At 37.3% G+C, this 7500-nt stretch overlaps 2 long non-coding RNA genes across 12 annotated transcripts in view; one reads left to right on the top strand and one right to left on the bottom strand.

Annotated features, from left to right (window-relative positions):
• LOC134178933 (uncharacterized) overlaps positions 1-4584 on the top strand; it is a 4731-nt gene extending 147 nt beyond the window's left edge. Inside the window, exons 2-11 of one of the 6 annotated variants that reach the window (XR_009969723.1) lie at positions 1-77; positions 302-345; positions 567-738; positions 801-870; positions 1028-1141; positions 1209-1385; positions 1447-3761; positions 4041-4102; positions 4171-4232; positions 4299-4584. The exon at positions 1-77 is cut by the window's left edge and continues 54 nt beyond it. This is a non-coding gene — a long non-coding RNA (uncharacterized LOC134178933). Of the gene's footprint in view, positions 98-301; positions 346-566; positions 739-800; positions 871-1027; positions 1142-1208; positions 1386-1446; positions 3762-4040; positions 4103-4170; positions 4233-4294 lie in introns of all 6 variants that reach the window. The other 5 variants (XR_009969724.1, XR_009969722.1, XR_009969725.1 and 2 more) reach the window with 5 other exon arrangements.
• Positions 4585-4669: 85 nt separating this feature from the next.
• The window catches only part of LOC134178691 (uncharacterized), a 3164-nt gene continuing 333 nt past the window's right edge, over positions 4670-7500 (bottom strand). For 2 of the 6 annotated variants that reach the window (XR_009969677.1, XR_009969680.1), the window contains exons 3-8: positions 6784-6955; positions 6652-6721; positions 6382-6495; positions 6138-6314; positions 5076-5149; positions 4670-5012 (exon numbers count right to left, since the gene is read on the bottom strand). This is a non-coding gene — a long non-coding RNA (uncharacterized LOC134178691). Of the gene's footprint in view, positions 5150-6137; positions 6315-6381; positions 6496-6651; positions 6722-6783; positions 7222-7500 lie in introns of all 6 variants that reach the window. The other 4 variants (XR_009969679.1, XR_009969678.1, XR_009969681.1 and 1 more) reach the window with 4 other exon arrangements.

Here is a 7500-nt window from a genome sequence, read left to right as displayed (position 1 = left end):
TCATTTGATCTACAGCTGGCTTTCGTTGGGAAAGGAATGATTGCTGTAGCAGAAGGAAACGTGTGGGAATGGATTGAGTTGAGTTCAGAACCAGCGTGTGCGTGTGCGTTCGTGCGTTTGTGTGTGCGTGCGTGCGTGCGCGTGTGTGTGTGTGTGTGTGTGTGTGTGTGTGTGTGTGTGTGTGTGTGTGTGTGTGCGTGCGTGCGTGCGTGCGTGTGTTTTCAATGTACCTTTTCACGATTCTTGAAGTAGTATTGCATTTTATGATGTAAGTACAGACTACATGTCTTATGTTGTGCAGGTGTACACAGATAACTGGTGTAAAGTCAGGAAACTTTTCTGGAAGTATTTCTTTTTGTTGACTGCTAAGAATTTACGCATTTGTAATGGATTATTAGCATGAATTATGTCATTGGTTTTCTTACAAGACATGGACAATTTTTTCGCCTTGTTTGCGGAGCTCTCTTATCTCAAACCTTTGGTGCTGTCAATCTCTGTTTCTTCTCACTGTGTTAATTTATCATTGTTACTGTCTGGTTTTAAACTTGTCTGTTTTGCTGCTTTAGTCTGTTTAAAGGCATAAGAGTGCGCAATTTGTTGGACTGGAAAAATTGGATAATATATTGGAAGCCCGATGTGCGTACAAGTTCAATACTACTTTCCTTGTGACTTGGGTTGTGACATGGGGCTGTTGTTACATTTTGGATAACTTGTCTGTCAGGAACAGTTGCTGATGATGTAGTTGTTCTAGCATGTTGATTGGATCTCTTTACAAAGCCATCACGTTTTGTTTTTGCTAGATTGCATTCTTTGTTGTCGTGATTGTTCAAGTCGTCTCAGATGATCAGCTTTTGCTCCTACTCTCTTACTGTAAGTCTTATTTTTCTTTCTTGGTTGCTCTTCTAGTTCAGTGATTGTTGTATCACTTATTATATCTTCTCTCACTCTTTTAGCTGCTTGTATACTCATTTAGCTGCTTGTACACTAGCTGTCATGATGTTCTTTTTGCTTGTCTTTTTTTTTGTAGATCTGGTAGAAGCAATAAGCCTTCTGTTGACTGGGGAATTTTCTGCCTCATTGCCTCAGCAGATTTACAAATATCTGCTGCTACGGTTTGTCGCAATGCTGGACATTGGCAAAGGTAAGTCAGATTTTCCAATTCTTTTAAAGCTTCCCTGACATCCGACTGGGTTTGCTTTAATTAATAGTTTTGAAGTTCTTTCCTATCACAAAGACATATGAATGTTTTGGGTCTGGCTATAGTGACATAGTTCGGATCCACGCTCCTGTAATCACTGCCTGCGCTAAGCAAGCTATTACAGTTGCTGCGTTTGTCTCATTCATCTACTCACATATTGTACTCACTCAGAACGTTGCTGCTGAAGGTAAGAATGACATTTATTAGTAGTTTTGTGGTTTGTAAGGAGCACTAATAATAGTCTCTAGAATTTCTAGAAAACTCTGAATTAGTATGGTGACTGGTGTTGATATGACTTTTGTGTTAATCTCATCAAATGATAACATTTCTATGCCAAAGAGTTGATTACAACTGATATTACATTATGTGGTTTTACTGAAATTCACTTGATGGAGATACAGGTGCAGGCATGATGGAGTTAGATGAAGACTCCTGCTATCGTCTGTTGTTTTCTGGACCACCCAAGCTAGCTTCCAGAGGTGTTGGTCTAGTGGTTAGACATAATGTGTTGAAGTCACTGGAATCGTTTGATCCTATCTCAGATACGATATTGCGTGCTGGCTTTCTTACTGACAAAGGAATTTGAATGTCATTGTTTGTTATGTTCCAACAGAACAATGTGAAGATGTAGTTAAAGATGAATTTTATCAACAACTTGGTGTTGCTATGCATAAGACACGTTTGCTTGTTGTTGTGCTGGGTGACTTTAATGCTAGTTTTGGAAAGGCAATTTCAAAAGTTGTTAGTTAGTTTGGTTTATCACAGTCAACCAGTGACAATGGTGTTAGACTGATAGAATTTTGTCAAGCTCATAACCTGGGAATCACAAACACCTTTTTCCGGCATAAGAATATACACACTGCCAGTTGGTATCCTCCTAATCCCAAATTACAGCCAAGTTTAAAAGACTATGTTTTGGTAAAGCAGTCTATGCAAAAAAATGGTACATGACACAAGAGTATGACGAGGACCAAATTTCGACAGTGACCACAAACTTGTTTGTAGTAAGATGGTACTGAAACTTCAGAAGCCACGTGGGAAAAGACAAGTGAAAACCTTTAAACGGGATGTACTCAGTGTTCCTATTTCTAGGCAAATATCGAAATAATGTCATGACTAGATTCACACAAAGATTATCTACGGAGACTGAAGCTATGTGATCTGACTTTTGTAGTGCAATTATGGACTCTGCAAATGAGCACCTAAACAAACCAGGATTTCAAGAAAAATGACAGACTAATATGTGACAGCTACTGTGGCATTTCACTACTCAGTGTACCTGGAACGGTATTAGCAAATATTCTTCTGAAACGACTTAATCAGTCAGTTGAACCTCTACTACTAGAAGCCCAATGTGCTTTTCGTTCGGGTAGAGGAACAATTGATCAATTATGGTTGGTTTGTCAGTTAACTGAAGTCCATTGAACATGAGTGTGCTGTCCATGTTTGTTTTGTTGATCTGGAGAAAGCTTTTGACTTTGTACCTAGAGATGTTCTCAGACTACTTTGAAAGAGAGATGCATTGAGGAACAAATTGTATAATTGATTGTTGACATATTACAATGGAACACATTGTGTTGTCAAATCTAAAGGTGAGAAGTCCTCAAAATTTGAAGTTGCAACTGGTGTACATGTCTCCTGTATTATTTAATTGTACGTAAAGCACTAAACCAAGCTAAAGTTGGCGGAATAGAAATTGAATACAGGAAAGAGGGAGTTTTCTACATGAACTACAGAGTCAAAGCTCAAGGAACTAGTGTTATTAAAGCTGCTATGTAAACTGATGATTTAACTTTAATTAATTGGGAAGACCTCGGGTGAACTACAAAAGTTAGTAGACAGTCTACATGAGTCCTGCTGTAAATGGGGAATGAAAATCAGCATCAAGAAACAAAAGTTTTGAGCATTGGTTGCGAGCAGGCACGTATTCTTCTTGACGGTTCTGTTCTTGAAATCGGTACAGAGTTTACTTACTTGGGAAATATATCATGAGCCAAATGGTGGATGCAATGCTGAAATTGATGCTCGTATGTGCAAAGCAAGTAAAATTTTTGGTTCCTGGAAGAAAAGGGTATTTACCAACAGACAGTTTTCTATCTCCACAAAGATGAAAATTTTCTGTGCTTTGGTGAGACCAGTTTTGCTATATAGATGTGAGACTTGGTCCGTTACACAAGCAAACTTGCAACGCTTAAATACATTCCACATGCGGTGCATTTGATTGATTCTTGGTGTTTCAAGATGGAATATAATCAAGTATTCAGACAATTTAGAACAAGCGTGTGAAGACCCTATTGCTATGACAATACAGAGACAACAATTGCACTGGGCCATCTGCTGTGCATGAGTGACAATTGTCCCCCAAAACACCTACTTCGCAGCAGACTTAGTAATGCAACAAGACCAACACATGGGTCTAAATAGAGATGGATAGATATTGTCACAAGAGGCCTCAGGTCATAACGTATTGGTCTTCATGATGCTGATGATTGTGCTGCTTGGAGAAGCGCTATTATGCTGCGTTGCCAAACCCATAGTGGGTATGGTGGAATCAAGGTTCAAGGTGTGTGTGTGTGTGTGTGTGTGTGTGTGTGTGTGTGTGTGTGTGTGTGTGTGTGCATGTGTAGAAAGAGAGGAAATGGTGTTTGCAAAACACAGTCACCTTGTTGAAAGGTTAAATGAAGTCTACATTACTCAGTTGACTTCTATGTATTTGGAACTTACTAAATCAATAATTATTGTTGTTCAATTTTTTCAAATTGACTCAGTCAGTGTACTGTAATTCTTCAAATTGAAATGACATACTCAAATACTAACATGCTCCAATACAATGTTACTTTAGGACACTACTCAGTACTGTATTGCAACATTGGAACAACATGTCATTCAATTTGAGGAAATGCAGTAAGTATCTTGAGTCAATTAGAACCCAGGACTGTTATTTTATATTAATTATTTGGTTATTATTTTAGGTTTAACAGTGACTATTAATTAAAAGCATGTGTAAACTCATTGTGGGGAAGGAAAACAATGCGTGAGAGAAATTGTGGTAAATAGAATTGTTATTCTGAATAATTTTCAAATGATCTGTGTTAGACAGTTCATCAACTGTCTTTCAATGAAAGGCCTTGTTGACAATGACTGCGGTGTCTGCTACTAGTTACACTGTGAATGCAACCTGGCTGATTCTGAGCTAAGCCAAGTCCTTGTGAAGCCATCCACTTAACCAGAAGAAGGAGTCACGACTAGTGAAGCTTGCGCTAGTATTAATAACTTAAAAAACCGAAGTGATGAAAGAATTCGTAGTTGTACTGGTACTGGAGTGGTACTTTGAAAAGGATTGACATTGCACTTTAGTGGTAAATATTTTTCACTATTATTAAATATTCCATATGAGTTGATATCCATATATATATATATATATATATATATATATATATATATATATATATATATATATATATATATAATCATGAACAATCTACCTGAAGTGCAAGTTTAATACAATTTTTTGCTGTTATGTTTGAACTAAAAGTTCAAACACAGTGAATCAAGTCTGAATTTCTGACTTGTAACAGATGATCTTCATCTTGTACGTGCAACAGCAGTCGTTATTTTTCCACTGGACACAGAGAGTGGTCAGCATCTACATCACACATAATGATGTAATGAAAACATAGAAAACAGTTATTGAATAATTTAATAAGAACTAATTAATTCATGTACATGATACAAACCACTAATGATACCACCAGAAATCTGATAAGAAGCAAGACAGCTAAACAGTTGAAATGTTTAACTACATCTAAAGTACCTGTAACAAACCATAATTAATATTGTAGCATGTTGTGGGCAACTACCGTGTGTTGTTCTAGACCGTAAATTCACTGCATACTCCATGACATGAGAAACAGAGTTAGCATCACCGAATGATTCATTAGTTGGTGATTCCTGTAATGCAAGCACGAAAGTTTATTACTACGATTGCATAGAAGTAGAAGACAGTGATATGTAGGAATCAAGCATCAAATAATTGAAGTTGCATCAATAAGCTACATATAAACAGCTGAAGAATGTGATGCATCACATTGAATCCACTGGTTTCAATTCAGTGTTGAATTGTCCTAACCATCTTATAAAGTATTCCTACTGTACTACACTGTCAATGGCTTCATTGAGAACAAAATTGAAATTTTATTGCCACAAATAAATTAATTATATACAAATACAGTTATAGTTAAGAAATACTTATCTTTGGCTCAAATATAAGAAATGTGACATTTAAAAGAATTATGTCAAATTTCTAATTTACATCCTAAATCATGTATAAATAACTATATGGTCACCTTCAGCTATCAAAGTTCTCTAGCATGCCAACAAAACCAAAGTAGTCACATGAGAATGAGTGATATGTTAACGTGTTGTCTATGGCGATTGTTTCTTTTATACAACCTTTCAACTAAATTATAACTACCATTCTAATGTCAAACAAGTGATTGAAATTGTTTTTTAAAATAGGATACAAATGAAATAACAAAGTACAAATGTAAAAGCAATAATAATAAACCAAAAACTGTAGTTCAATCAACCATACAAGAAATGCCTCAACAGAGACACACATCCAGGTTTTATTATGTCAGTGCAGGGCCCCTGACACGTTATCCTCGCCCATGCCATTACCTGTGAAAAGCAGTGTACAAAGGAAAATGTAAGATAAAACATGACAAACACTTCTGTCATCATTTTCAACTTTATTGCAAGAGAAACAATTAAACATGTACAATACCAGCAACATTCAGTTTGAAAGATGCACATAGAAGTTACTACATTCTGACAAAAACACTCTTGGTCTTTACACAAAAGAGTTTTCTAGAAACTCTAGAGACTATTATTAGTGCTCCTTACAAACCACAAAACTACTGATAAATGTCATTCTTACCTTCAGCAGCAACGTTCTGAGTGAGTACAATATGTGAGTAGATGAATGAGACAAACGCAGCAACTGTAATAGCTTGCTTAGCGCAGGCAGTGATTACAGGAGCGTGGATCCGAACTATGTCACTATAGCCAGACCCAAAACATTCATATGTCTTTGTGATAGGAAAGAACTTCAAAACTATTAATTAAAGCAAACCCAGTCGGATGTCAGGGAAGCTTTAAAAGAACTGGAAAATCTGACTTACCTTTGCCAATGTCCAGCATTGCGACAAACCGTAGCAGCAGATATTTGTAAATCTGCTGAGGCAATGAGGCAGAAAATTCCCCAGTCAACAGAAGGCTTATTGCTTCTACCACATCTACAAAAAAAAGACAAGCAAAAAGAACATCATGACAGCTAGTGTACAAGCAGCTAAATGAGTATACAAGCAGCTAAAAGAGTGAGAGAAGATATAATAAGTGATACAACAATCACTGAACTAGAAGAGCAACCAAGAAAGAAAAATAAGACTTACAGTAAGAGAGTAGGAGCAAAAGCTGATCATCTGAGACGACTTGAACAATCACGACAACAAAGAATGCAATCTAGCAAAAACAAAACGTGATGGCTTTGTAAAGAGATCCAATCAACATGCTAGAACAACTACATCATCAGCAACTGTTCCTGACAGACAAGTTATCCAAAATGTAACAACAGCCCCATGTCACAACCCAAGTCACAAGGAAAGTAGTATTGAACTTGTACGCACATCGGGCTTCCAATATACTATCCAATTTTTCTAGTCCAACAAATTGCGCACTCTTATGCCTTTAAACAGACTAAAGCAGCAAAACAGACAAGTTTAAAACCAGACAGTAACAATGATAAATTAACACAGCGAGAAGAAACAGAGATTGACAGCACCAAAAGGTTTGAGATAAGAGAGCTCCGCAAACAAGGCGAAAAACTTGTCCATGTCTTGTAAGAAAACCAATGACATAATTCATGCTAATAATCCATTACAAATGCGTAAATTCTTAGCAGTCAACAAAAAGAAATACTTCCAGAAAAGTTTCCTGACTTTACACCAGTTATCTGTGTACACCTGCACAACATAAGACATGTAGTCTTTACTTACATCATAAAATGCAATACTACTTCAAGAATCGTGAAAAGGTACATTGAAAACACACGCACGCACGCACGCGCGCACACACACACACACGCACACACACACACACACGCACGCACACACACACACACACACACACACACACACACACACACACACGCACACAAACGCACGCACGCACGAACGCGCACACACACACACACACGCACACAAACGCACGCACGCACGAACGCGCACACACACACACACACA

Source organism: Corticium candelabrum, chromosome 4, assembly GCF_963422355.1.
Source record: "Corticium candelabrum chromosome 4, ooCorCand1.1, whole genome shotgun sequence".
In the NCBI taxonomy this organism is placed as follows: domain Eukaryota; kingdom Metazoa; phylum Porifera; class Homoscleromorpha; order Homosclerophorida; family Plakinidae; genus Corticium; species Corticium candelabrum.
The sequence above is the reverse complement of the archived record's forward strand: the minus strand, read 5'-3'. Positions and strand labels throughout refer to the sequence as shown.